The sequence below is a fragment of the Passer domesticus genome, chromosome 2, assembly GCF_036417665.1.
Source record: "Passer domesticus isolate bPasDom1 chromosome 2, bPasDom1.hap1, whole genome shotgun sequence".
Lineage (NCBI taxonomy): Eukaryota > Metazoa > Chordata > Aves > Passeriformes > Passeridae > Passer > Passer domesticus.
The window spans coordinates 58,942,704-58,966,061 of NC_087475.1; the positions used below are offsets into that span (position 1 = coordinate 58,942,704).

Genomic DNA, 23,358 nt, shown 5'->3' on the forward strand with positions numbered 1-23,358 from the left:
TGGATAAACTGTTTCATCTCAGTGTGTCTGTGCCATATGCTGCAGGAAACAATTGATTTCCGTCTTAGGTCAGAAGCCAAGAGAGAAAGGGAATGGAGAAAAGAGAGAAAAACCCCAGAGAATGGAGACACCTAGGGAAATAAACACAGGGAAGCAACCTCAGAAATGCTAAAAAAAAGTTCTTAGTGCGTGACATGATATTTTTCAAGACTTGTTGGCATTGAGCTGTCTCTGAAATACCTAAAGTGCATAGATACTGTCTAAATATTTGTAGTGACCGGGAAGATCTTCATACTTTTTCAGGTTACTTCTCTGAAGACCTTGTAATTGATTATCAATGTCTCTTGTTAAAAATTATGAAAGAAAGGACCAATGAGGTGTTATGATTAAAAATATAAAATTAAACACCCCCTAATATTAATAGCTTGTTAAATTTTTCATCATTTAACTCCCATTGTTTATAATTTTAAGTCTTCTCAAAGTGGTAGGGTCAACTTAATTACTTGCATACATCCAGACTAATATTTTCAACATCACACCTTCATTTTATTCTTCCTCAGTTTGGAATTTCTAGAAATTACTGTGCTTGTTTTATGGTTTTTTGTTTGGTTTTTTTTTTTCCCAACCACAATCTTTTGTTTGCTTGTTCTTGTTCATAAATACATTGTTTTAAAATACCATGTTGATTCTACTTCAGCTGAAACAAAAATTTCCTCTTTTTTCCATTAAAAAAACAACCCTAACTTCCTATATAGAACTACTTCAACCCATTTACCTTTGCTACCAAAAGAAACCCCATTTTATTAGCAGTCACAACCCCTAGTCATAGCCACCCTGTAGGCAGCCTTAAAGCACGCTGCTTTATATAAAGTCTCCCAGGAAGAACAAAGTCTGCTGCAAGGCAAAGACTGTAGCCATGAAAGAATAGAGCAGACAAATCACAGCACAGACTACCACATTCCCCTGTTCACTTTAGCTTGTTAGCATGGGGGAAAAAAAAAGGGCCTACACTTCATTTCCCTGTAAAAGCTATAAATTTAACTAGAATAAAAAGTAAGGCAGTATTACACAATTGTACGATTGTTTCTCATTGTACCTGAATCTAAATGTGACCAGTTAGCCAAGACTCTTATGCTTTATAAAAAGAAACAGAATCCTTGAACACCATGCCCATAACATGGGCATGTAATAACACTGACAGTAATAACACTGAAACAACCTTATGACTGGGGGTGTCAATTGCTCCTTAAAGATTTGAATAGTTCATTAGAAAAGAACTTCCATTACTTATAATCTAGAGACCCTTATATACTTTAAAAATTTTGCTTTCAACAACAAGTTTTCTCTTTCTAAAACCTTCTGATGTGTTTATATTTGATTTCTTTACATCTCTGCATTTTAATACAGATGATTTTCTCAGCAGGGTACAGTCACAATATTGATTCTGTTGATGTAGATGATACACATATACATGTATAACCCTCTGAATATGAACACCCCTTTTCTCTTGTTTACCATTCTACAACTGTGCTGAAAGCAAGAGGTGTTCAACTACTGTACCTGCATGTGACAAAAAATTTTCACTTATTTTGTCCCATGTTGACATTTAAATCTCTACTGCAGGAAAGCATTTTTGAATCCAAAATATTCTTACAATTTTATTTGTAGGAATATTTAAGTCCTCTATCATCTGAATAAATATTTCTGACTCATATATGTCATTTATGACATTTACGGTAATTGTAGCTTGGTTACAAAGCCAACAAGGAACAGAATAATTTATATGAGAATTATAATTTGTTACCTGCAAACGTGTAGATCTTGCTGGGGATGGCTCTACCATCTATTTATTTTCTGAAAAAGTATTCATCATCTATTTTGTCTTGTAAGACATCCATTTAGAATAGTAATTTTAGGTCTGTGATCACCACAATACACAGGCCATGTACAAGCTGCTTTTAACAGATAATTGAATATAGATTGAAAAGAGCTATTATGGTCCAGTCAACTTCTATTTTATATAAGAAGGCTAACCATTTGATTCAGATTAGTCCTCTCATTCTCTATCTCTTTAAAAGAAGTCAAAACTATATTTGGAAATGCACTACAGAACTGCTTATGCTCCATTAGATTATTTTCTAAGAATATTAGTCTTTAAAAAAAAAATTCCATTAAAAACTTCAGATGGAGCCTCACAATACCATTTCTCTGAGAGCAGTTCCAGCTGAAAACATACCTTAGCTTTTTCCATTGATTCAATCCTCCTTCTAATTATCCCAGTATAACAACTTTCAGTCCCAGGCTGGGGGGACAAAACACTATAAAATAAAATATTTTTATTGAGAGGATTAAGATTGGTCTATTCAGATAGTCCATGGAATCAGATCAGGAAAAAATTGCTGTTGTAAAAAATATTTAGATTGATTTACCATTCACAGGTAGCATTTCAATTTTTTTTTTTTTATTTTTTTTTTAGAAAATTATGTGTATACACAAAGTCAGAACTTTAAAAGCAATACATTTAGGTTCACAGGTAAATTTTAGCATCCAATTGCAGGTCAGTGACTTATGAAAATATTATACATAAATTGTCTTCTTATTATTTGATAGTCATACTGGAGACATCTCTTCTTCAGCATATATAAGTTGCAACACTGAACCATAAGGAAATTATGGCAAAATATTCTCAGAAAACACAGAATAGATGCATCTTTCTCCATTCATTAGGACAGAGAAAACTCACATTTAGAGCAGGATATGGTAATTAACTCATATTCAGGTGTACCTCTGTAGATCCAAAAGCAGATCTAAACCTCTAAGTGAAGCCAATAATCAGAACCTATTCTTCAGTTTCTCTATTATTCATGGGTAGAAAATACGTCCTATATCAATATTATTTTCTATGTCCCTGGATAAAACTAAATCAGTCTCATGCTTTACTGTTTCTGTGCCAACCTGGTACAGGGGAGTAGAAGTATCCTTTGGAACTGATTGGTTTAGCAGTGAAATGCTGCCCACAAAGATAATTGCTGCAGCACACATATAAAAGCACTAATGTTTTCCAATTTGTGGCAAAATATCCCACTTCAAACTTCTATTTGCTACTAGATGCATCCACAGTTGATTTCTGCATGTACTGCAGGAGTCATCCATATCAGAATATGTAAGCAACGTAAGAAGATTCAAAAGGAATGAAATGTAAATGTTTAAGATATGTCTGTTTCTCCTACCTCTCCTTCTCTTGTTTTTTTTTTAATTCTCTCAAACTTGAGATAATGGAGTCTAACAGCAGACTAATCAGAAAGATAATTCTAAACTACTTACTGAGTGAGCTCTTACTGAGCTCAAATATAAAATTTAAGGAAAATATTGACTGGTTTTGTTGGTGTGAGGAAAATGTTATTCATGGCAGAATATGCCATCAAAACAAATCATAAAAAAATAGCATCTATGATTTCTAAGTATTTGTTATATATTCTGATTAAAGCATCAAATTAATAATCTATTCTAAGAAATAATATGCACATGATCGAAAAATATTATTTGTTTCCATTTTGCCATGTCTGCAACTTCAGAGCTGGTTTTAAAAGAAACCTACCAAGAACTTACTTATCTGTGAAGGAGGCATTCCACTTCCAATCTCTTTCATTTGTCTTTGTGGGGTGGGATCTTTCTCTCCTTCTGCTCTTCCTAAAGGGACTACCTAGCTCACCAGACAGTTTGTGATTTAACGTGGCCTGATCTGCGCTAAACCTTTGAAAAATGGTCAGTTTTGTTTAGGAACACATGGCTTTGACAGAAACTTGTCACACACGTGTGAGTCTGCAGAGGAATAGCCACTGAAGATAGTTCCCACTGAAGCCCCCTGGTTCTAGCCCCGACAGTTGGCCGCTGGCTTCTCTGGGAACCGGTCCTGGTGACTTTGATGAGAGAGACTGCTTGATCCAGTTGTTTGGAAAAGCAACTTTAATATAATGATAAAACAACAAACTAAACAGCGTGCACACCACAAGGAACAAACCAGAAAAAACTAGGGTCTAGATCTGCAGGGGTATTTATACATTTGTGAAAGGGAAGGGAGGTTTAAGGTGGGGTTTAAGTAGAGGATTCAACAGGAAAGAGTGATTTGGAATATTATAATTAATGCAGCAAAAACTATCTAATAGGAATACAGAGAATGTGGAACTTTCTGGCAATAATTTGAATAACAGAACTGGAGAATCCTGGGTAGTAGCTGCTGCCTAACTTACGGAGGGTTTTCCCATGGTTTCAGACTGAATTTCTCTCCATTATTCAAACTGACCCCAACATGCCATCCAACTCTTTATCCTGTTAAATGCTTAATTAGCATGTACACATCATCACTGAGTGCTTTAATCACTTGTCTACTGCATATTAGAAGGAAACACCTCCATCTAGTCCTAGAACAATTAAATACTCAGGTTACCTGAGTGCTCATGAAAGGTGAGACAAAAATTTCCTCTAGAGTAGGATGTAATACCTGCTGTCTTCTTAGTATAATCTGTTGACTAGCTAGTTCCAATCTTTAGCAGCTTTTTCACAGTGGACTGATTCCATAACTTCAGGTTACAAATTCCACGGCAATTTCAGTCTCGTGTCTCAGCATCCTGCTTGCAAAATCTAAGCCTCTTAGGATTTCTATCTTCTAACAGTTACAACAACAATTAAAAAAAAAAAAAATTAAAAATCCAGAGTTTTATTGATACAGGTATCTGTGTCAATATATAATTAGTCAACCAATTTTTTTTTTATAAAGTTCATTTGACCAAGGTCCAAAATCTGTGTATCTCGTTGCCTGCATCTTGTCTATGCTGCTGAGAAATAGCACCCTAGCTTTTCTGTAAAACCATCTGGTAATTCTTAATTTTCTTAAGATCTACTTTGCTTTTCTGGCACCAAAGTATTAAAAGCTATTCTGGGAATCCAAGCACATCTCTTGTCCAGTTTCAGATCTCTCATGTCTAATTAATGCCTCTTCATTCTAACAATGAAGCACCCAATTAAATACATTAATAAAGTTATGAACCAAGTTTCTATAAGACTCCTTTCTAGTTCTGTGAAAGTATTAATTATACTTCATGTAAATATCACTATTAGAGCAGAGTAATTCATTTCCTGCAAATGTTAAGAAGAAAATGCCTTTTTAATTTTTATACTCTTTGTTGGTTTATGAAACTTAGGATGTTTTTATACTGCTAGCAGAAGATAAAAGAGACTAGTAGTGGTATATTTTGGGCTTTGGGGTGGCTTTTATTTTTGTGGTGTTGGAGAAGTGGGAGGATTGCTTGATTTAATTGCTTGATTGCTTGATTTTTTGTTTTTCAAGAAGTAGAGCAGGGGAATGGATAATAACTAATGACATTTGCAGCTTTAACGTCAACTTTCAATCTATTTTTAAGCCTTTTCTAATTGAGAATTTGGTTCTTCTGCCTTCTTCATGGTGCATGTGGGATTTCAGGACATTTAAAATAAGAGCTTAAATTTCAATGGTGGAGTTGTTGTTGCTGTTATTATTACCATTATTATTATTATTATCCTGCATACTGCATAGGTATTCATTAATAATTCAGGAATATTTAAATTTTTAGCTAGAATTCTTGTTTTGGATGGTAATATTTGAACTTGTAAGAATGGTAATTGTTCAGTACCTCTCTCCTGTTTTGAAGAGCTTGATAAATACTGGCTATCTCTATGCTAGTCATTCAGCCTTGTAGGAGCAAGACACATTCATAAAGCACTTATAAACTTATATGCAGGGACATTTTGAAGTGAGTGACATTTTGGAGTTGGATATAGTGAGAGCTAAACCATGTGTTATGGTTTAAGCCCATCAGGAAATAAAGCACCACTAAGCCGCCTGTGCAACCGCTTTTCTCACCAGTGGAATGGGGGGAGAAAAATCACAGAAAAACTTGTAGATTGAGAGAAGAACATATTAATAATTTTTTAAAAAAGTAAAATACAATAATTATGATTAATTGTAATAATATTGATATTAAAAAGGGGGAAAGATGTAATGTACAATAAACTTGCTCACCACACCACAGACTGATGGCAAACCTCCCTTCCTGAACGCAGATCAGCTTCCTTTCTGGGTAACTCCCCTCAGACTACATACTGGGCAGGACATTCTTAGGTGTCAAAATCCCTTTGGTCAGCTCAGGTCAGGTGTCCCAGCTGTGCTCCCTCCCCGTTTCTTTTGCATCCACTCCTCACTGGCACAACATGAAACCAAAAAGTCCTTGGCTTAGGATAAATATGACAACAAAAAGCCAACACACCAAAACACAGCACTGTAACAGCTACTGAGAAGAAATTACTCTACCCTAGCTGAAACCACGACACCATGTTTTCTCACTGATTCATGAAATAAAATCAGAAGTTTCTTGATTTAGGTCGTAATTCTGGTTTTGAATTATGAGCAGATGTGAGAGTTATGAAGTATGTTTCCAGAGCACTATGGAGATATACGGGGACCTATTCTTTCAGTATAGCACAACATCCAGTCATATTAAATGACAAAACAAATTTTGACAAGTATTATATTATTTTTAAAAATTACCTGAAATTCTCTATAGAAAATAATAAATGGAATAGTTAAATGAGGAAATGGTTTTTACTAATTAATTCCCAGATCTGGAAACATGTTTACCACTACATAGAGCAATAAAGCAAATATTAGGATTTTTTAAAATTTCTATAAGTAACATACTATGTTACCTAGAAGAATTACATTGTAAAATTTGCTCTTACATGTGGTGAACAAAAGAGGAGTGAACAAAATAAAGAGTGGAAAGGACAAGTAAAACTGAATCCACCGAAATACAATTTTTCATGCATTTATATGTTTTTCTTTCAGCTCATTTGCCTCCACAAGGAAATGGTCCTAACACAAAAGTCTGTGTAAAACAACAAAACTCTGAAAACTGAGTATTCTAAAGGAAGGTCAGAAATAAAAAAAAGTATTGCAGCCTTGAACTCAGCTCAGGAGTTTCTACTATAACAGTCAAAATACATCTTCTGAGATTTTCCTCTGCTGGTATGTTTATGCACTTTCTCTTTTCAAAAGACTCTTAAAAAACCACAAATAACAAAAGAACCCATAAAGCTCACCCTAGGAATGACACAGACTACCAGAGGTATAAGTTCTTTACCATTTATATAAAATTTCTACAGTTCTTATTTTCACCTGTTTAATTTTAACTTTCCAGTTTTACAATGCATACTCCAAAATCCCTCTTTACCTTCCCATCCAAACTGGATGAATGGGATTTTTCTTTAAGCCTGCACCTTCTCACTGGCAGCAAAAATTATTGTTGAGCAATTCATTCATACAATTAATATATGGACATTTCAGTAACAGATATTACCCCATCACATTGCATATTGTGGAAAATGGTAGAATAGTATCACCTTGCCCAATGTTTCCTTGACATTTTTTGTAATGCCAATGTTTCCTTAGCATTTTTTCTAAATGCCCAGATCAATGCTGTCTGGACAGTGATATTATGCTGTCTCTTTCCAGTCAGTAGGCTAGTCCAAAACTGGGAAGCTCCCTTGCCTCAGTTTCCCTGTCTGCACATTAATGCTAAAACAATTTTCCTATCACCTGAAGAAGTTGAGACTATAATTATTCAATGTTCGTAAAGTGTTATATACTTTAAATATCAAGTATGGCTAAGGACTACTAACTATCCACAATTAAAAAGTTTGATTAACAAATCTCTAAAGGTCCTATTAATTTGCCTGCTTCAGTGGTACTGAATCATAAAACAGTCTTAACCATGCATCAAAAAGTGTGTTTAGAGAGTAGATTCCCAAACTGAATAGACTTTTTATCATATTGAGAAATTAGGGAAATTTGCATTTAACGCCTGGAAGTTGTCCAAATCTTCAAAAAGCTAGTTAACCAGATTTAGCTAATCTAGATATAATACAGAAATAATCTGATTAAGTGCCCCAAGTGGATTATAGTGTAGGAAAGAATCTATTTGCTGGTGTAAGGTTCTATTTCAAGCATTTTATTCTAGTTTATCCCCGCACTGGATATTATTCCCCTGCAAAGATCTTTGCTGCTTACCAATGTTCGCTGCAGTCATTCACTGCCCATCTCCAGTCTGCTAACACAGCAATCAGTGAAAGCAAGAGACAGCAATGACTTTAAAGCAGCATTGATAAGAATATGAGAATAGTATTTATCAAGTGTATATGGAAAATGGTAATTGCTTACAGTGGTTTTGCTATAGGTCCATGATTTCTGCCAGGAGTCTCACACTGCATTGCTACAAAATGAAGTTTAGGACTCAAAGTCACCTCCTTCAGCAGTTTGGTGTATAATCTAGATCAGTACGCTGTAGCATAAACACACTTTATTAGGACAGAAAGATTTTTCAGTAATATTTTAACCTTCACTTTGCAAAATGCCTGAAAATTGAGGAAAAGACTTGAATCTAGTAATTTGATCTAGGTTGGAACATCTGAAGAAATGAAAAGAGAGACACAAACAATTATAGTGGACAGACATTGTTTCTGTAAATACAGAAAATGAGAGAAAAGGTCCAATGAACATCTTCAATGTTCCTCTTTGATAATCAGTCTAACTTTCCACAGGGTTTGAGGATTAACACAATTTTAAAGGACAAACAAATTAGGAGATTGTTTTTTGTCGTAGTATTTGTTTCTTTAAACCAAAAGAAGCACTGCATTAAATTAAAGGACAAAAGGACATTAGTATCCTCTCAGGAGGATAAAGTCTAGAAGCTTAGACTATCATTCATAAGAAATTAACCTAGGGGCTAAAAAATAATGGTAGGAAGCATTTATGTTATTTTCAATTTTGAAATAACTGCATGTTGACAGATTATCAAATTGCATTTGCTATTATTTTTACTGCAGTTATAATTTGGAGATAAGAGTTTTACGTGGGCAAGTCCTTATTGCACACATATTACAGCATGCTAGCACTGAAAACACATCTGTTCATTTCTTTAAGGCTTTTATACCCTAAAATATTTGCATAATTTACATTGTTGTAACACTTAGAATCTTCAACAAATGTTTTTTCTTCCTTTTGAGCTAGACCCCTTGGTAAGATAAGGGGTCATTGTCCTAAAAAGATGACATTCAATGAAGACTGATGCAGGATATGAAGATATTTCATTACATTCTTTGTATATGGAATAAATGGGAAAACTGAGATTGTTCATGTTTTAAAATTTGCTCCTTTAAATATTCCTTAAAGTTTACAACAAGCACCTGTATCAGATGGTAGAAATATTTATTTTAGCTTACTGTGATCCTGGTGTCTAAATAAACTGTCTGGCAGCATAGATTGCTCCCCATCAAATCATTGTGGAAATCCATACAGCTGTTTGTAGTTTTGTTGTATGGGGCCTTTTCATGGTTTTGGGTTTTAGGGTTTTTTTCAGGATTTTTTTGGCATGGTTTTGTGTGGGTTTGGATTTTTTTTTTTTTCCTTTCTGATTTTGTCCTGCCCACAAATTCCAAAACCAGGGATCATGACCACATACAGGATCGCAGTAGTTAGAAGTGGATCACAAGCCTGGAAGAAATCTAACTGTTCACTGTAGTATGCATGTTCTTTGAAATTTAGATTCAGACAACAAACCATCTGTACTCACAGACAAAAAGTTATAGATCATTGTATTTTCTTGTTATTTAGGTAATCAAATTAGGAAGAACTATCGTGTTTTTAATTAGCATTGTACTTTAATCTGCATTAATGTCAAGCAGAGAACAATCATAAGTTACATTGGCATAAAAATGTTGAGAGATGTGACTGCATGTATATCAAGTAGTCTTCTCAGAAAGTGTTCAAAACCCACCTGATGGCGATCTGTGCAACTTGCTCTGGTTGAACCTGCTTCAGGAATGGGGCTGGAGTAGATGATGTCCAGAGGTCCCTTCCAACCCCTCTGCACTCTCTGAGTCCATGATTCCATGAGGTAAGTGCAATTATGCACTTTTACAAAGTTTAAAAAAAAAAAAAAAGTCTAACAAATACTAGGCTTTACCTGATTTAGGTTTAGGAGAGTATAAATAGCAGACAAGGTATTATTTTTAAAAGGTGCCTACAGCAAATCACCACATGAGTCGTTCAAATTTCTGTTATCTGTCTTTATACATTTGGGCAGCCACTTATCTCACTATTGCTGTACTAAATTTAAATGTAATTCCTCTATAAACAGTGGCCAAACATCCACAAGTTTTCACGTCTTCTTATGAAACAACAGCTGCATTTCTGTGCTGTACAAAGACTTCCCAAAATCAGGTAACCAAATCAATGACATAGCCATAGAATGAGAGTGAAATTATAGTGAAATAGGAAAAAAAAAAAAAGCTTACCAGTATTTTATCTCAATATGTAATTTGTCTTTTGACTACCCTTGAAAGAAAGTATGTCAAGAAACACCCTGAAGACAATGACAATAACAGCAAAAGTGGTTCCATTAATTTATGGGGATGAGGACAATAAAACATTTCATGAATTGTTTTAGCTTTCATTCTCCAAATAATGTTTCAGCTGGGGATTGATATTTGACAGCTGTGTTCACTGATAGGTAACCTTGTTGCAAGTTTCTGAAGAAAGCTGTTCTTCTTCACTGGACTTGTCTCCGCTTCGTCTTTTTTTTTTCTCTCTCCTTAGAGCCAACAAAGCTATTGTTACATTTTAAAATATTTCTGTCATGTATTTCTTCTTTGAAATAATTAATTTTTTCTTTGCACTACTTGGCTGATAACATGTCATAATGTAGGCTGCCAAGTGCCAAATGACTCTCAGATTCATTCAAGCATTCAAAGCAAGAAAAACCATTCATCTAGATAAGATCTTATCTGACAAGTCAAGCTTAAGAAATCTCAGTATAATTATATGGTGTTAATGAAGGCCATGTATACAGGCAGTTCTCAATATTAACCTTTGTGTTAGTCTATCAACAGTAATGTGAAACAGTCATTTTAAGTTAAAACGTGTAGGTAGAATTTTTTTTAGCAACTCAACAACTCTCTCCCACGGAAACATTTTATACGACAAACTTTCATCTTTTGCAAAGGATCACTAAGCCATGCTTTCCACAAAGATATAGTTATTGTACTACTCTTGGCCCACCCTTCTGCACAGATATTTGTTTAAAAGCTAATGAGAAGGCATTTTTTAAAGTACAAGGACTACTGTTCATTGCAGAATAATGATATAGGATTTGTTGTCATTTGTGTTTTCAAAAAAAATCTAAATTTAGAAGAGGGGTAAACTTGCTCTCTAACAATTGCTATCATTAACAGTCATATGTTGGGAAATATTTTTAACTGTAAGTGCAGCACTGTGTGACTATTCTGTATGATTATGATGTTTATTGCTTGATTTCAAACTTATGTATTTACTTATTTATACCTTAAGGGTCAATATTACTCATGTTTTTAATAAAACCCTACCACTAGTCAAAAAAAAATCAGTCAAGCAATGCTGTTTTGTTGTTTTGGAGAAGATTGAATTGTGAAAAATGAAATACTTAAAAATAATTTTTGCATTTAAACAATTACAGAAAAAAAGTTTTTCATATGTACACCTCTACTTGTTGAAAGACAGACTTTTTCTCCAGAATGTACAACAATGTATAATTTAAAAATTTAAACTAAGATCCAATAGAATTGAGTTCAAATCTGTGTAAGACATTAGATACCACGGTATGTGAATTTCCTGTTAACAAACTTGTTATTACAGTTACCAAAGTGTATGTGCGTTTTTCCCTAACATTTTTAGCGTTTGTCCCCACAGTTAACAGTTTTCTCAAAAAATCGCATCCATTTTTCCACAACAAAATGATCGCTTTTATCTGTTGGGTTTTTTTTCTTTCTTTTTTTTACTATTTCTTTGTTACTGAAGACCTATTTAAAAACAGATTATCTTCCTGGTCAGAACAAGAGAGTTTTATTAAACTGCATTAGAATATAGAAGATTCTGGGTGAAACCATATGAGAAAAATCATTGAAGTTGTAGAACTTCATTAATGGCATCAAGAAATGTTGTGCTTGAGAATAATCAATCACCTTTTACCACAACCAAAAGCATCAACAGAAAACTTAAATAAATACTTACCAGTTGGACAAGGGTTTTTAGGCCTTGGTCATGACAATAGTTTGGCCCCAGCCATCTACAGAAAGCATTCCACTGTTTATGAAAAGTAGTATAAAGATTAATCCCGTGTCACAGGCAGAGGAATGGGCCATAAGTCTTTTTTTACCCTTCAAGGTATCCTGTGATATCATTTTTTCTGTGTGTGGGCAAAGACGTGAGTGGGACAGCAAGGCAAACAGAGACAGTGGCTCCATGAAGGGGTTTATGCCAGTGATCCTGAACTGGCTGCTCAGAAAAGTTGACCAAAACCAGTTTCAGCCAAGCCCAAACTGATGAGGCCCAGACTTGGTTAAGGCAGGACAATAATCAAGGCGCCCAGTCAAGCTGGCAGGTCAGTGTTAGCAAGATGTAGCCAAGCATGGGTACACTTGAAATATGGATCAGGCAAGGGCAAGGCTCTGAACTTAAATCCAATTCTGTAATGAAGGATGGGGGAATGCAATTAATGCTTCTCACACAGATCTTTTCCCAGCAGTCTGACCTAAGGTTACAGCAGCACCATACTAGAGCTGATCTGGAGTACAAACTGCCAAAATTCTAGACAGTGAAAGAGGTTACAAAGTCTACTGGTGTCCTGAAGGCATGAAAAGTGAATATAAAGTCCTTTTCATAAAAAGAAAACAAATCAAAATTACTTTTTTCCCTCACTGTGTTGTGGGTTATTTTAACTTAAAAGTTAAAAAAACCTTTTTTAGTCTCATTTTTAAAACAATACATTTTTTGCCTCTAGAGTTTTAATTTTTAACAGATACATATAATAATTTCATCTATCTTCTCTTATTTCTTATTGGAGGATGCTAGTTTATTCAATCCTTCTTCACATGTAAGCTCTTCTGTAATTATGATCATTTTGTACTTTGTTCTTCTGTATCCTTTTTTTTTGAGGCAGGAAAGTCTTTATCATAATTGGTAGACAAAATGTGAATCCACTTAGATTTATGTAGTGAGGTAATTTTGACTTCTGTTTTGTTCCTTTCCTAATGATGCTAATTGTATTTTTAATCATTGCTGAGCTTCAAGATGATATGTTTTGGATTGAGGATTTCTGTTTTCTTTTTTTCTTTTTAATAAAGTGATAAGCAATGACTACAAATAATTGTAGACATTAAATTTCTGGTGCTTTTCAGGTGTACTTTTCTCACCTCAGCACTAAATTTTATCTGCCATTATGATTAGCAGATACTTAGCAATGCAAGATCCTTCTGCAACTCTCTCTGTAATCCCACATTATCAGTAAGATTTATCACTTAACTATTCATCAGCTGAATACATTGACCTACAGAAGTCTTTGAGGAAATTACTCTGAAATTTTATTGTTTATTCCCCTGGAATCCAGCAGATTAGATGGCCTAACTAGTCCTTTGTTGCCTTTATTTCATGCAGTTATTAATCCATCTGTGCAAGTTCCTTTTGTTACTATGAAAAACCATAGTGTCTTTTTAGAGAATCTTTCCAGAAATGTTCCTGGAATTCTATGTAGAGAAAATAATCTGATAATAAAAAAAAATCTGATAACAAAAAATCTGATAACAAATATAGTATTTTACTTCATTAAGGAAATTTAATGGATATAACAGTCATTACTTACACCTGCAAAAATATTTTTCCCCAGTTTTTCATATCTAAGTGTTCCAAGATGTTGATAGTACAACGTTACTGTTATATGTTGTATTTGGGCACAAGATTTTGCTACAAATAAATGTTCTACGCCAGTGTTTATTTTGCTCTGTGTATTTCCATATTTCAATCTAATCTTTCTTTTATCATACAGTGCCACTCTTCCGCACAAACAGCTTCTGCCATTCCTAATGTAAATTGTCTGCTAACATCCAAGATACAGTGCTGCTCTGGTTATCTGACTTCCATCATATTCTTCAATCCCTAGCATCACAACATTCTTATGTAAAGTCAGGGCATTGATCTTGGCTACCAAATTCTTTATATTTCTGTAATTACATATTTGGCACTGTTCTGGTTATCATATTTTTCATGCGTTTTGATTCAGTAGAGTGTTTTTTATAGAGATTGCTCATATCTATCACCTTTCTCAACATTATTGACTTCTGTCAGGGTTTATAATACTGCAGAGAATTTATTACTTCACCCTTGAACACCTGTTGGATTTTCCTCAGTCTTTAGTTTAAAACTTCCTCATAAACTTTATTTTATGTTTGAATTTTGTTTTCATTACATGGAACTCGCCTGTCCCTTTTCTGTTATTTCAAAAGTTTTCCCAGTTCCTAGTAATTTGACAGTTGGTTTAAAAAGTGGAATAAAAAACATTTCTAACAGCATCATACAAGTTTGCCTTGCCTTTTAGAAACATTTTCACATTTTTTTCCCTGTATTGTTCATCTGCCCAAGTATTATTTGATTCCCAGGACTTACTTATAGGCTACAGTATTTTGTAGTATTTGGTGCCCACCAGCACATCCTTCCTGGCATTGTTAGCCTAGAACACCTACTGGTCATCAATTTAATAACTTAATTATTGGGACATCTTCTCTTTTCTCAATATCAGCTAGAATCCTGCTTTCCAAAGGGATCTCTGGAACATATGTTTTAATTTTTTCTGCTGAGGAAAAAAAGAATATTTCAACAATTGCACTGTTTTCCTGATAGGTACTATGGAATAAGTTAAACAAATTACTGATCACAAAAATACTGAGAAATGGGAATTTAGTTTCTATACTTCTACTAGTTTTTGGTTTTATTAATTGCTATTCTGTTGTAAATGTGAGTATGAGGAGAGGAGGCACAGATTAAATAAAGTACACGTGTATGTAGGGTTACAGTTCTGTATATATGTGTGAAAATTGTAAGTCTGCTACAAATATTTTCAGAAAGGTAAATAATTGAAAACATAATAGGTGGACTTCTTTTTTAGGCAGCATTTTAAAAAATGTTTATCTATATATTAAGTAGCACACTTAAAGGGTGTATGCCCACTTCCTTCCCCCCAGCTCAGTGAAGTGGCATATCTGTAAGAGGCATGTTATCCATCAATATGGTCCCAATTTTTAGGACTTCTCTTGAAACCTGAAGTCTTAGAGTATATTTGGATCAAGATAATAGGTACCTACAGATAGAATGAATTCTCTATTGGTATTTGACTGTCCTAGGCTGTGACAGACTTGATTTGTCATAATAGCTGTCAGAGTTGACATAAAATATACAGAAGGCTTAAGTCCCAGTGCATCAGCTGGACACAGGGTAGGGTGTCACAGGTCACCTGAAATAGCACTGCTTATGTTGAAAGGACACAATCAAGTCTTCAGAACTAATTTGTTACACAAATTAAATCTCCATTAACTACAATGAATCTCAGGCAAATTCTATGACTGAAAATGTTCATGCTCAAGATTCATATTCAATACCATTCATGCAGTCATATGTGTATAATAAATCTCTAAGTTTTCTATTTTTTATTCCCTGCAGAAATCATGTTTAGAGAGAAATGGCCAGACCTGAGCATGACAATGTGGATGGATTTCTGAAATGGTTTGAAAATGATTTTCATAAAATGCTTCCTTTTTCCTATTTATATGATCTAAATTTCTTATTTTCCTTATTAGCAAAGATAACACGCTTCTTTATAGTTTGGATCTTTTTTATACTGTATTTAATGCTGAATAATCTCAATATGATTCAGAAATATTAGAGAGAGGAATTTTGCCTTCTGTCTTCTATGCTGATGTGAAAGTTTTCCCTTGATTTGGGAAGTTGGTTATGTTAATTAATGCATCTGGTCGACCATGACATACAATTAATTGCAATTTTTGTAGAACAAATATTTTTTCATAGCAGAATTTCTGCACCCTGCTTTATAGAATTGCTCAAATACTGTGAGTATGACAATCACAGACACATAGTGTAGAACTTTTTCTGGAGAAAAAGACCTACAGTTTCATCCATTTGATTTCATTCTTGGTAATGTCTTTTATTTGATAATTCACATAGCTGCTTCAAACACAAAAAATCCCAACACAATAGTAAAGTTTTTAGCAAATTCATATTATAATTATTCTATAAAATAGACTATCTTCATGATATACAAATAATGTCTTCTGGAGTAAATTCAGTATGTTGTTCAAGAAATAAAGCTTTGAATTAAGGGTGAGATAGATCACAAAAGCCCAACTAATTAATTTTATGACTGAATTATTATGAAGCTTAAAAAACTCTTATTATCAAGAATAGATGACAGGATAAGAAGAATGTGTTCATAACAAATGTTAGAGTTTTAAGTTTAAAATGGATGTAGTAGGGGAGAAATGCTGTAGATGAATGCAAATTTGGTAGCTTTCATGTATATTTGTCAGTCATTGTGGTTGCCTAAAGCTTATTTTGATGTTAAAGTTTTCTGCCAAAGGTGTGTTTTTAGGGTTTTTTCTCTTTTTTTCCCCTTTTTTTGTAGCATTGTAAAGATACATATCCTGAGATGTCAGCAGTTACTGGAGAAGAATTCCTCTTTTCCTGCAAGACATTTTAAAAATTGTCATCTCTCCTCCTGTAAAATGTGCAAATTCAAAACCTAATAAAGCTATAAAGAAACATAAAGAATCATTGATATCTTGCAATATGTTTGTTTTAGTGTTTTCTCTACATTCCAGTTAATATTTCAGCTGAATCCCAGTTTATCCTATCTCATTACTACTGAGACCTTTCAGATATTAAAAAAAACACCCATGTACATAAATAACTAAACATATCTAAAATGTTCCTTCTTTGTTGTATCCATTTATTCTGTGAATATTTTTTGCTTCTTCTTTCCCCAGGTAATTATGTGGTTCATTTAGTGTGTACATGTTTTTAAAGCTCAATTTCCTTGAAGGCTGCTTGTAATTGTTCCCGTTCTTTCCTGTGCTCACAGCCAAGCTCCTTTGATCTCTCACCCAGCAAACTGCAGTCACTGCTTTGCAATTCACTGATTGCTGCTAGGTGGATCTCAAATCCCAGCTATGCCATTTGGCAGGGGAGAAAATGGGTAGCCAGGCACCAGAAATATACTCTGCTACCTCATGTGACAAAGCAACTTTTGGCTTGGACCACAGCAACTGTTCATCACCTCGAACCTTTAGAGAAAGCAATTTTTTTCGTCAAGGAAATAAATTTTAACATTCCATTTTACAGTATCCTTTATTGTTTCATGCTTTTAACGATATATATTTTTCTTGAAAAATTTCAAAAGAACAGATACAACCCCTCCCTCCTCCTAAAACCTTCAAATTGATGGGTTTTTTTTCCAGAAAAATCTTTTACTCTATTTGAGGAAATTTAGAGGGGTTTTGTTTGTTAGTTTTCTTTTGCCTTAGTCAAAACAACCAAAAAATGCCTTTCATTTTTGACTGAGAAAAGATCTGGCTTCCTAATAGCATGTCAAGATGAATGTATTTCAGTTTGTATATTAAATGCAGTGTGAATTCACATTATTTTCTTTTTATTTTTTCCTTATTAAATGAGCACTCAGATACTCTGGTCATAGGCTCTTTACGTAATTAATACTTATCCAGAGAACCTCTTTTTCCCCATTTAATTTCCTTCTCGATATTTTATTTATTTCATACTGAAAGTAATTTTGTATTAATTTCTTTACAATTCTTTTCTTTGCTTATTTTAAGTTAATTAATTTATTGCTAATTAGGAATACTTTTGCCATAGTAAATTAGAAATATTCTCAGTATGCATGAACAATAACTCAGGAATTTCAAATACAGTTGTTGCAATAGCTAATTTTTACATTGTGAAAAACAGCACTGAAAGTGAGACATGCCAAGTGAGCAGGCATAAGTTAGTTTTACCCAAAACTTCTTTAGCCATGAAGGTGCTTCTCTAAATGAAACCTAATAAAACATGCTGAAAGACAGCAATGTGAGCCACTATTCTGGTGTTATTTCAAAAAGGACTGTCGTTTTAAGATGCCACTGCCTACCAGCTACTTATTGCCACCTCTCAGCTGGATGTTATCACCTCACATAACAGCCAGCTGGTTTCAGTATAATGTTCTACAGTTTCATTTAAAGCCTCTGAACACACTTAAAGAGGATCAATCTGCCATTTTGCTCATTGAAATAAAGGCCGTAGGAACTGACATTGTACAGAAGATATTCTGAGCCTTGAGAGAGAAAAAGTACTTCAGTAAAACTAAAAAACCTTCTTTACCTTTTTAATTTTTTGTTAGTTGCAAAAGGATATAAAGTGCACACTAAATCTGGTCCAGAAACTCAATACTGAGAAAGAAAGTAATTTTTACCTCCTTTAAATTTTTATATAAGTAAGCTTATGTATGATTTATATAAACTTTGCTTTACGTGTTTGCTCTTACACCACAGAAAGTGAAAACAAGTGTATATACAATATAATATAAACGTTCAAGAAAAATGATTTATCACTTGCAGATGGAAACTTAAAATATCATCTTTCAGACATGTTATCCTTTCTAAAATCCATGTGACAAGAAGGTTGTATTAATGTAAGAAGGACTAAGCAGGAAGAAAAATGTTTTGACCCCTTTTATAGATTTTTCATAGCTACAGTATGGTTTTAGATTCTGATCGTGTAACTTTGTATTTTTACTAACATTTTGATCAACAGCAGAATGGAATGATTACTTATTTATAATCAATATCCAGCACAATCCAGAGAACTGACGGCATGACTCACGGAGTTCTGGGTCCTCTTCTGCCTTTTATTAATATTTCACCTGCTAGTTTGTTACTATTGACACACTGACTGATGTGGTAGGCGCTGGATCACTTTTGTCACCAAAGTCTCACATCCATTTTGTTTTGTTTTTTGATTTCTTTTGTTTTAAAGATAGGCACTTCACCTTTCTAAAGAGACTTTTGTTTTATCTCTTTTGTTCATTAATTACAGACACACTATGTCAACCAGTGAAGTTTTCTTTTGGCAAAGAGTTTAGTATGGCAGCCCCTCAGGTTTCAGAATGAAGGAGCAGAACTCTCTTCTTTCCACCCCTTTCTACTGAAGTCAGGAGTCATATATTTAGGAGAGGAGAAGTGGAAAAGCCAAATGAGGAATCAGACCTTCTACATGAAGGCTTTTCTACAAATTATTAGTGTGAGGATATTTAAGACCAGTGTCCTTTATAAGAAGTATATTTTCACTTTATCTTGTATACAACCAGACATATTTAAAAACAGAATTAGATTTCTACTGGTTGAAGAGACATTAAAAAATGTTAAATGTCAAATAGGGACAGTACTAGGACTGCTGGCCCAAACTGACTAGACAGATACTCCATACCATTTGACACCATGTTCAGCAATTAAGAGCACAAAGAAGAGAGTACCTTTCACTTCCAAGTAACCATTTGGAATTCTGAGGCTCTGCTTTCCAGGAGCTGGCTTGACACGTCTCTTGATGGGATGCAGTGAATTAGTTCCTCGTTATGCTCTCACACACATGTTTTGCCTTCCTTGTTAAATTTTCATTATCTCAGTCCACAAGTCTTTTCTTCTTCTTTTAACTTTCTCCCCATCTTGTGGGAGAGAAGAGTGAGAGATGATAGGGGAGAAGTTCAGCTGCTGGCTAGATTCAACCCACTATCCTAGAACTCATCCATACTTCCTCCAGTTACTGCATTCACAGGACTATGTGACTCCAGCTGCTGGCACTGAGTTCATCCACACATGCATGTCAAAGAGAGTCCCTCACTCAGGAAATTATTTAGAAATGGTGTTTAATAAGAAAATAGAGCAGGCTGCACTGATCCCTTGCAAACAAGTTTACTGACTTGCAAACTATTTGCATATGACAAAACATTTCTATCCCCTCATCCATCTATTTTCCAATCCTCATTGCTAATCAGATTAACTAAATCCACCCCTTTCCTGCCTTTGTTTTCTCCTCTAAACAACACATAAGAAGTTCTATGCCATCCCAAAATGCTCTTTGCCTATATACCAGAATGTGTCCCATACTTAACAGTAACTCTTCTGTCCAAAAGGTGCACTGTTCACATGATCTTGATGGATTTAATCTCTGGGCACTGGGTTTAAGACTCTCATGAGTTAGCCTTAACAAAAGCACAGATGTACTATCTACTTCTCTGAGTCTTTAGTTTGGATTTTCCATATCTGCCATTGAACTCCTGTGATCCTGTGTAGAAATGCGGGGGGTTTTTTGATAGGCTGATGGCTCCTGCGATGGACCTGGGAGTAACCTGGAAGGGTATTTTTTAAGTTTCCACCTGGCATTGTTTCTCTCAGTGGGTGTACAGATGAGCTTTTATCACACAGCCTAACACATTCCAATTGTAGCAAATGAATTCAGTCTTTTGGGGTTTGTTCCTTGTTATTGTCCCTAGGGCACTCTTTCTATTATAATACAATTAAGGAAGATGAGTTTCAGGGGCCTTTATCAACATCAAAGCTGAAAAAGAGCTATTAGATTAAGTAACACAGACCCTGCCCAAAGCAGCACCTGAGTGAATTACAAACTACTGCCAATCCTCTTAACTAAATATGATCAATTGGAAAGGGAGTGTTCCACTGCCTCCACTGGAATACATTTCCTTCTGGATTACTATTCAATTAATTAATCTGCCAGATACTTCTTACCCCTTGGGCTATAGAAACTGTGTGTATTTTATTATTATTTTTCACTGAAATGGATATATGCATACAGTATAATATATAGGATCTATAAAAGATCATAATGTCAGCAATTACATAATCCAGGTATTACAGCTTCTAGCATATACATCAATGCAAATACTAAGATTTTTAAAAAAATATCCCACCATTTTTTCAAGAAGTTCTAGATAATGTTAGCTAAAGATGTAGGAAAGCATTTTCTCTGAGATGTTTTGATCTATTTCTCTTACACCACTGTGACATCAACTTAAGGAATTATATGAAAGGCAGATTTAGGTTGCACACTCAAACAAAAATCTCTCCTAGCAGTAAGAATAGTGAAGCAGTCAAATAGATCATCTAGAGTCAGTGTCTGATCCACATCACTGGATGTTTTGTGAACAGTTTGATAAAAGCAACTGTCCAGAACAACACTGGCAGGGTTGCTACTGCCTTTGGACAGAAATAAGGCAGTCAAACTGTCAAGACCTATTCCCATCTTTTTGTCAGAAAATGGTATCTCTGGTCCTTTCTGTTGTACCATCATTTCACCAAAGAGTGGTTGTAGGAAGGTATTGGAAACTGACACTTTAAATTCTTATAAAACAAACAACACTGGAGTTCAGATAGATCCTGAGATTTATTTCCACATGAAATGGCAAAAAAGTTAGGCTGGTAATTAATTTGCCTCGGAAATCTCAATCCATCAACTGAGTGTCCCCAAATGAAATTCAGATTCAGCAACTGAATTCAGTTAATCAGAAAATGTGGATAATACTATTGTGTTTATACATTTTCCTTCTTGTAGGATGCCTCTCCAAAGAACTAAGAGATCACAGCTTTCACACCACCATAATCTCATGATGTTTACCATCTGGCAATTGTAAGAGGAGAATCAAAAAAAAAACCCTAAAAGACAATGCTTCTACTCCCATGTTGAACCTTTCTGTTAGAATATTCCCTTATGTTTAATACTGTTATTCTGAAGTTACAGACTGTGTGTGGAAATATTGTTTGTTTATTGTTGGGTCATCCTTTATTATCTATCCAGGTGGATATTGCTGACTATAATGTCAAGTCTGAAGGCTTGGAAGAGTATGTGTATATATAGTGCTATCTATTAGTATCAGTTAAACAAAGCTTCCACAAATGTTAAATTGTTACAATAACGTACAGGTGTTTAAAAGTTAATAAATGTATGGATGAAAACTGATGATTTTTTTTTTTTTTTCCTGAGAATAGTAGAGAGACAATTACATTTACTGGACTAAATGGAATTTCACTCAGGGAGGCTTAGTATAACAAGGACTGCAGCTGGGTATGGAGCTGTCATGCATAGTGTGAAATCACTTCTTCTCTGTTGGTATTTTTTCACCTACATACAAGAGAACAGCAACACCCCAGAAGAACCTCTGTTTATCTGTGGATGAGCTGTTCCTGGAAACCAAGCTGGCATTGTGTCTTATGCAGATACCCTTATGTAGGATCAGTTTCCTGATTATAGAGACACATGTTTTGGTAACAAAGCATCTAATATCCACAAAAGGAGGGACTCCAACCCTGTTGAGGACATTTGGACTCATCTTTTGCTCTGAAAGGTGTTCTTTAGGCACTGGGGGTGGAACATGGATGTTCACATTAAGATTGGAGTGGCACTTCAAAGGCAGTTCTGGACTTCTTCCTCTAGTTCAGCAACATCAGGAATCTTCACTGAACTTGGGCGTCTGCAAGAGAACAAAAGGTAAAACGAGGGGAATTTTACAGAGTAGAAACAGAGATAATATGTAGTATACAACATAGAATATACAGTATACATGGCATAGTGCATAATATGTAATGTATGTTATATAAAGTTTATTATGTAATATATAATATACATGGAAATGAAGTATAAGATGAGAGAACTGGATTCACATCAATTAACAATGGCTTCCTTTTTTTTTCCCTTGTCTGTTCTGTGGATCCTTGTAGTGTCTTTGAAAATTAGAGCAATAATTTTCCTACATTTCTGCAGAACATATCAACTGATTAAGACAAAAAAAAATACAGTTTTGGGATTTGTACTTTGTATGCATAGTAAATCCATAAATGAGGTGCTTCAGGCAGTGTTTGATTTTCTGGGCTTGCAAAAAGGTATTTAGTCACTTGTGTTTGGCCAGTAGAGACTAGATGCTTTGTGTGCAAATGCATCCTTATATACACAGATAAATATATGTGCATGGTAGGTCTTTACTCCTCTAGTGATTGCTTGACTTGTTTGAAGGCATATACATCATTCCTCTTACTTGTCTCTCTTGCTTTCAAAAATTGAACATTTAAAAAAAATACAACCCCCCAAAAACCAGTACATTCAAATCAGTCCATCATTAAAAAAACATGGACTCCAATTAATTATTAATTATTGAGAGGAAAGACAACATGCAGTAGCCTCAGGCCTGACAAGCTGTCAAGAATGCCTGCCAAGGCTGCCAGGCTCACCAAGCTCCTGGGTCATCGCCACATTAAACACAGAAAGTTAAATTACTTTTCCTGGGACCTGGAGAATAGCAATTGGACATAAAAGAATCCTTTTTCTTTTTTTTTCTT

At 34.6% G+C, this 23,358-nt stretch overlaps 1 long non-coding RNA gene across 1 annotated transcript; it reads left to right on the plus strand.

Annotated features, from left to right (window-relative positions):
• The first annotated feature begins 15,350 nt into the window (after positions 1–15,350).
• On the plus strand, positions 15,351–16,724 carry LOC135295450 (uncharacterized). Its single transcript, XR_010357552.1, has 3 exons — positions 15,351–15,388; positions 15,614–15,676; positions 16,593–16,724. It is a non-coding gene; the product is annotated as an uncharacterized LOC135295450 (long non-coding RNA).
• Positions 16,725–23,358: the final 6,634 nt, after the last annotated feature.